The sequence below is a fragment of the Neltuma alba genome, unplaced genomic scaffold, assembly GCF_004799145.2.
Source record: "Neltuma alba isolate B1F8T4 unplaced genomic scaffold, ASM479914v2 tig00004432_pilon, whole genome shotgun sequence".
Classification (NCBI taxonomy): domain Eukaryota; kingdom Viridiplantae; phylum Streptophyta; class Magnoliopsida; order Fabales; family Fabaceae; genus Neltuma; species Neltuma alba.
Window position 1 is genome coordinate 418,595 of NW_021633704.1, and position 7,914 is coordinate 426,508.

Below are 7,914 nucleotides of genomic sequence, written 5' to 3' on the forward strand. Positions count from 1 at the left end.
AAATACTGAAAATTTGATAGTTAGACTCAATTTTGAAAGAGAGACAAATCACAACATTTATGAAGAGATAAGTGCACATTTTATATACAGTTTTTTGGTAGAATCTAAGACATGAATTTGACGTATAAACCTCTAGATTTTTGTATTGGGTTTGTAATCTTAAATGGGACAAAGTGATATGCTGCATTGGGCTTTAGTTTTTTGTGGTTGGTTGTATTTATCGGCTGGTGTGATTTGTTAAGAAGCTTAATGACATTGATGTACCATAATCTCCCACGGGTAAAAGAAGGGATCAAATTAATAATATCAAAAGTAAGGATATTTAGAAAGAAATTAATACTACATTCTATTCTTAAAATAAGAATTAGTTCTACATTTAATTTGATAATAAATATAAGATTTTAATATATTTTATCTATCATGTTTATCTATTTTACTGTTAAGTAATCCACTAAACCTTATGGTTATCACATATATTAAAGAGTATTTATTAAAATGTATATGATTAATAAGAGTAATTTGAAAAAGTCAACGCCTATTTATTATAAATAACTATCTTAACTGATTTTTTTAATTAATATCAACAAATTAGTTATCTAATTTTTGTATTAAGTACTTGAGGTAGTAGTACTTTGGATAATGAGCCTTATAAGCTCATATGTTTAAGGCTATAGGCAAAAGAAAGTACTACTATTTATAAAACCATCAACAACGCATCTTACACAAAATCTACCTAATTATAAAAAATAGAGATAAAATCACTTTACCTCAACGTTAAAAATTTGAGTAGTTTTACTAATTAGCATTTGTCCCAAGATTATACCCAGTTAAATGTGAAGTTTTGAGTTTAAATTTGTATAAATGCAAAAATTAAAAAAAAGTGTATATGAAAGATTTATTTCCAATCAAATATGATAATATTTGAATTTCACCTATATATATATTGAATGTCATGTGCCATACATAGCTCAAGCTAAGAAAACGTCACCATCCCTCAACGATCATTAATAAACAACATCAATTAATCAAGGGAGAATTGTTTACAAAGTTTTAAGGAATAAACATAATTGCTTAAAAATTTCGGTGATAATTGACAAGTTCTAATATGAAAAATAATAATTACTCACTTATTATTAAATTTTTTAGTAATTATTTTTTTAAGACCTCATAATAATTTTCCTATTAATCAACCTAGACGCAAGTTTTACATCAAATTTCAACAAGCACCCACACGCTGCGTGGGGGGTATTTGGTTTACTCAAAAAATATTTTTAAAAAGTACTATCACATAAATCGAGAATTTTTTTTATATATTTAATTTGTATACTGTAAAATTACTTTTAAAATTATAATTTAATTTCTATCTAAATATTCCTATAATATATTTGAAGTATTGAGAGTTTCAGGTGCAGAAAAAAAATTATTGATAAAAAATAAATAACAAGACAAGAATGCGTAATGGTTTATAAAAGCCAAACAATATTTTACGGACAAATATATCATATATAATTCCGTATCCTGATTATATTTATAATATTATTATAATAAAAATATTAATTTTTTTACTTATTATCTCTAATTAATTATAAATTTTCTTAAAATAAATATGATACAGTGTAAAAATATATATCCTTATAAGAGATGATGTAACTAAATATGATTCCCAAATTTTTTTTAAAAATAAGATATTTTATAAGAGATAATATTATTATAAAAATATAATTTATTAAACAACTTTTAGTTTTTTTATAAGAGATGATGTAAATAAATATGATTCCCAATTGTTTCTTGGCAAATAAATTTAGTTTTTTATATTTCATCTAAACAACTTTTAAAAACAGGGGGGCAATTGCGAATGAGCAACCGAAAATTCCTACTTTTCCTTTTCTTTTCCACGTTTAAAAAAATTGGAGTTATAATTTGTGACTACTTACTTTAGGCAAGAACCGCCATTTGGCTCCAAAAACCCTAATCCAACGGTCATTTTTAGGCGCCGACCGTTGTGCGCGGGACAATTTATAGGTCCCCTGACAGTGGGCTGTTCTTGAAGGAGCTCTGCGAAGTAAACAACGATGGTGAAACAGCGGGCGGCTGGCTTGACCGAGCTCGGTGGACGACGGCACTAAAGTTGACGGGCTTGAAATCAACGGTAGACGTTTTTCGCATTTGGGTCTTCTTTGCCACGTTTTTCTGTTTTCGACTTTCATGATATATAAACCTGGTCGAAATTCAATGCTTTCCACATTTTCCACCCTTTTCTTCTGATCTAAACCTCGTGGAAATTCCATTCCCAGGTTTTTAAGATTTGTTGCCCCATCAACTGTGTTGCCCAAACTCTCTGTCATCGGACTAAAGCCCTCATTTCGACGTGCTAATTGGCATTCAATCTATTCAACGGCATGTGCCAACCTTTTTGAAGTAGAATTTAGAACAGAAATAATATATTTCAGATTTGATCCTATGTTTTGCATGATTTTAGCTTACAAATTGCACAAAATCCATTGATTTAATCACAGAGAAACGTCATTAAATTTGCAGCATTTGAAGTTCTTTCTGTTTACTTGTTGGGGAACAAATAAGTGTGGGTGTAGGATGTTAGTGGAACTGAATTCTTTAGCATTTCAAGTTACGATTTACCGTCTAGGAGATAGAATTATTTGTTCGTATTCTATTTGAGAAGTTTGTTTCTTAACGAGTTTGGGATGCTTGCAGACCTGGAATCTAGTTTGACACTCTCTTTAAGCTATGATCGTGAGTAGTTTTGTTCACCTCACATTACATATTTTAAAAATCATGAAATCATTTTATGAGACTTCTAATTCAAGTTTCATAAAGTAATAACATTAATTTTAGGAAAACAAGCTTACAAGGCTGTGATTCTTGGGGAACTTTTAGACCTTCCCAAATGTAGGCCATAGAGTTCTTTGAAAGGATTATATTTGCATATCATACCATCTTCTTCCTTTTTTCTTTTTTTTTTTGGTGAGAAGACCATACCATCTTCTTGTTCTGTTTTTAATTGCAGAAGATCTTTTACTCTACTCTATAAGTTTTAATGGCTTTGAGAATGGGAGGGAGGGTTGAATGCTCAGTCTTCTCAAGCAAAAACTGAATTTTTTCTCCACTGGTTGTGTACTCGCTGAATATAGTAAGTGTGACGTGGTACTTTGGTATAAGATCAGGACTTTCCTGACATGTATATTTCGGATATGTTTCTAACTCTTTCCTTCTCTCTGAAATCAAAGAAGCCATTTTTATTTACCATCCCTTTCCTGTCTCTTGCTAAGCTCTGGTATTTTTTTTTTTTTTTGGGATATGATTCTTGACATCTTAGTTTAATGTGATATTCTCAATCTTATTAATGCTTGGAAATTGTCTACTTCTCAGTTGTGAATTCCTTATCCTGCCAACCTAATTTATTCAAAGTTGTTTTGCTGGTTTGCTGCTGATTCTGCGGATTTTTTTTCCTTGTGCTGTGAGCCCGTGAGTATGCTAGGATTGATTTGAGGGAACTTTAAAGGGGGGGGGGGGAACCGCAGACTTCTTTGTCCCTAAGGAATGAATTACGAATGTCAAAAAATTGAGATTCATTTAGAGGCTTGAACTTGAAATCCAAAGGTTCCTTAATTATTCTTTCATGTGTGCTAATCCCTCTGAATTGCATAGGTGGCTATTTGGGAAATGACAGCTTTTTAATGTAAATAGATGTACTTGCTTTGATGTTTGAGCTTTTATATTCAATGCACTTCTATGAGGCTTATTGACATTTATATCATTTGATGCCTTATGTTAAAGTGCATAAATATAACAATAGGGGTCTACTTTTTCTCTTCAGCTTAGACTTTTCATGTTTTTGCTGCTTTGTAGCCCCCCTACATATAATTTGTCAAATTTCTTATGTATGCACTCTTGCATCATTTGATGCTTGATTCCAATGCTTATTCACGAATGTGGGAAAATTGAGATTGATGCCTATTTAAGAATGTGGGAAAATTAAGATTGATGCCTACTTGTGGATGTGGGAAAATTGAAATTGATGCCTACATAAGAATGTGGAAAAGTCAAGATTGATGCCCATTTAAGAATGTGGGAAAATTGAGATTGATGGCTACTTGTGGATGTGGGAAAATCGCAATCGATGCCCATATAAGAATGTGGAAAAGTCGAGATTGATGCCTATTTAAGAATGTGGAAAAACTGAGATTGATGCCTATTTAAGAATGTGGGAAAATTGAGATGGATGCCTACTTATGAATGTGGGAAAATTGAGGTTGATGCTTATTCACAAATGTGGGAAAATTGAGATTGATGGGGGAAAATTGAGATTGAATGCATCCTTATGAACGTGGGAAATTGAAATTGATGCCTATTTAAGAATGTGGGAAATTGAGATTGATGCCTATTTACAAATGTGGGCAAACATAAATTGCTGCCTATTTACCAATATGGGAAAATTGAGATATTTATGAATGCGTGAAAATTGAGATTGCTGGCTATTTAAGAATGTGGGAGATTTTTTATTGATGCCCATTTACAAATGTGGGAAAATTGAGATTGATGCTTGTTTATGAATGGAGGAAAATTGAGATTGGTGCCTTTTAAAAGAATGTGAGAAAATTGAGATTGATACTTGTTTACAAATGTGGGAAAATTGAATTTGGTCCCTATTTATGAATGTGGGGAAATTGAGATTGACACATGTTTACAAATGTGGGAAAACTGAGATTGACTCAGAGGCTTGAAGTTGACATGCAGAGTTGCCTAAATTGCTCTTGCAAACTTGACCCAGTTTTCATATCTTCTAAAAGTTTGTTGTTATATCCATTTTCCTTGTTTGTTTTCTTTCTTTTGAAAAGAGGAAGGATGCTATTTCTGATTTTAGTGGCCTTTTGTTTTCATGGATTTTTTAGATTATAAATAAATTAAACTAGGTCTTGGGCCCAGTTTATTGCCTGAAATCTGAGGCTTAAAGTTGCATGGTTCAGGCCCTATGAGCAATGTGGCTTTGAGTGGTGTGCGCGCGCGCGCGCATGTTTATATTAGTGATGAATAATATGGAATTATTCATGATATTCTGTTTTGAAATTTTGTAGGAATAGGCTGGAAGTCGTGGAAGGAGTGGTGGTTTATACTTACACCGTACATCATTGGTTTCCTTTAAAAATGATTGTTTCGTATCTTGCAAATCTAGCCTATCTTTGCTTGGAATCTTTTTTCCCCTTGTATTAAATTCTTTTTAGCTTCTCTGTATGAATCAGCCTTAAATCTATGAATATACCATGATTTTGCAAATGGTAAAATTGTGATTGATCAAACTTCTCCCTCTATCAATATCAGAATACCGATAGTTTATTCTGATTTTCATGACAAATGGCATTTTGCTCATTTGCATTTGTGGTTAGAGATTAGGAGGTGATGACAAAGTATAAACTTATGGAACTTATTTTAATTTGTAATGTAGAGTACCCTTTCACAGAAAGGTGGGAAGTAAATGTGACATTGAGGGGTATTGGCTTAAACAATTCAGGGAGGCAAGTTTTGTTGTTGCAATCCTCTTTATGTGGCATTCTGATGATCTGTCTTAAAAGTTTACATTGAGGAAAGAACTGAGCAGCAATGATGAGTTTACATAGAAGAACCTGCAAAGAAATTCACAAGTTTAAATTTATTCTGGTTTATAAATAATCAGAAAAACAAAGTTTGAATGATAAAATAAAAACATGAGGTGATTACTAATGTATTCCGGCATGTCTATTTTGTATGTTCACCTACATTTCTCCATCGTTCGCAGGTTCATCTACTCTATCATGGGAGAGGGCATATTAATGTGCTTCATCTCTTTATTGGTTGCATTGTGGCCGAAGCATTTAATGGCTTCTGCCTATGCTTTTGTATCCTGCTTAAAGTGAATATTTCTATTTTCCCACCTTACTGTTTCCGAGAATTTTAGCACCTTCTGTTCTTAAAATGAATTTTGGTGCAACTCTGGGATTAGCTCTTTACTTTAAACTTTAGTGATTCATTCTTTCGTTTTGCTTTTTTCCTAATAATATAAATTCCAGTTATTCTTTTCTGATATTTTTTATTCCATTTTTATTCCTTCACCTATTGTAATGCCAGTATAACATACTCATCACAGTATTAATTCTACTAGAGGCGACTTTGGTGACATTCATCACTGTTGATCATCATTGGGAAGAGGTTCGTTTTCTCTGTCCTTCCCTCTTCCTGGCATAGATATGATTGTGTTAGCTTACACTGTATTCTTTCAAAAATTGAGAATGTGTTAGTTTTTGCCTTTACAGGATATTCCATTTGATCAAACTGGTGAACTTCAGAGTGTTAAATCTTTCCTTGAAGATAATCTGGATATGTGCGAATGGGTTGGCATTACTGTGGTTGTAGTTGAGGTATATTCTGCTTTACCTTTGGCATTGGCATCTAGAAAGCCTCTCTAAAATAATCGGATATATTCTTGTCCTTGGTCTATTCACGCTGACATGTAGCATATCCCATCTCTCATCACCTGAGGTGGGGCTTTGCTAATCAATACTACCTCTGGGCCCGAGGTAGTTGTAACATGTTTCTTGTAAATAGGCATGGAGGTAGTACGATGTAAATTTGGAGTATTGATGTTCTTCAAACCCGGAAGTCATTCTATGTTTTATTGGCATCTTAGATTTCTGGTTCATAAAAAGAATTTACTATTAGGAGAATCATTTTACCTGCTAATCGTTTTTTCCGTTTGTAGCATCATCCATATATTGATTTCAGTTCATTTTTGAAAACTTCTATGCTTTTAGTCATCAATTGCATAATGGAGTCTAGCATGTGGTCAACTTTGTATTTCACAAACACTCATGGATCCCTAAGATAGTTCTCCAACAAGAAGTTTCATTTCAAAGCTTTTAAGCAGTGAATTTGACGTAACAAAAATAGAGAAGCTAGCTTTTGCTGCTGCTGTTGAGGAAGTTACCATGGTATCATGGTGAAATGGGTTTGGGGACTTGGAATCCAAGTGTTTGTCATTATTAATTTGAGCCGCTTGATAGTTGCATTCTTTGTTTATATATTTTAGCATACTCCGTGGACTATTTCTTCCTGTTTTGGTTTTGTTTTGGGACTTTGGATGTCCTCCTGTCCACCGGAGTTCAGATAGGTAATTTTATGTGGTAACACTTGATGTCATTCGAAATTCATAAATAACATGAAGTCATATTCCAGTCCATTATTGAAGCATGAATCTCGTGTTGATCCTTGACCTTAGTGTGTGCCATTGGTCAATGAGGCATGAATGATTGTTGAAATTCTTCCTCTTGTATATCTAGTTTTGTTTTGGTTCCCAGCTTACTAGGTCACTTACTTCAATTTTAGTTCCTTGTTTTAGTTAATGCACAACAGATTACTAGGTCAAGTCTGTTTTAGTTCCTTCTTTTAGTTAATGCACAAGTTACTGAGTTAGTGTTTACAATGGGAAATTGAATTTGATCTTTATTTATGATGTTGTATAATTGAGATTGATGACTATATAAAATGTGGGAAATTTGATATTGATGCCTATTTTTGAATGTGGGAAAATGTCATTGATGCCTATTTACAATTGTGGGAAAATTGAGATTGATGCCTATTTTTGAATGTGGGCAAACTGAAATTGATGTTCGTTTACGTTGACTCCCCAAATTTTACAAATCAAAAGTATATTTTGAATATATTTAGGGAGTCATAAAAGCAAAAAGTGAAAATATTTTCATGAATTGGCAAAGAAAAATTTATCAAAGACATCATGTGAGTATAAGGCGAATACTAATAAGAAAATGATGTAAAATTGGGAATGATTGAATCCCATCAGTTTTTCCACTTACAAATGCTTATTATTGCTAGGTGCATATGAACATTATAAGCAATCAAGAAAGG

General features: G+C 32.6%; 1 long non-coding RNA gene across 1 annotated transcript; it reads left to right on the top strand.

Moving 5' to 3' along the window:
* Positions 1–6,106: 6,106 nt before the first annotated feature.
* On the top strand, positions 6,107–7,914 carry LOC114744691 (uncharacterized). Its single transcript, XR_003740133.1, has 3 exons — positions 6,107–6,201; positions 6,306–6,410; positions 7,882–7,914. It is a non-coding gene; the product is annotated as an uncharacterized LOC114744691 (long non-coding RNA).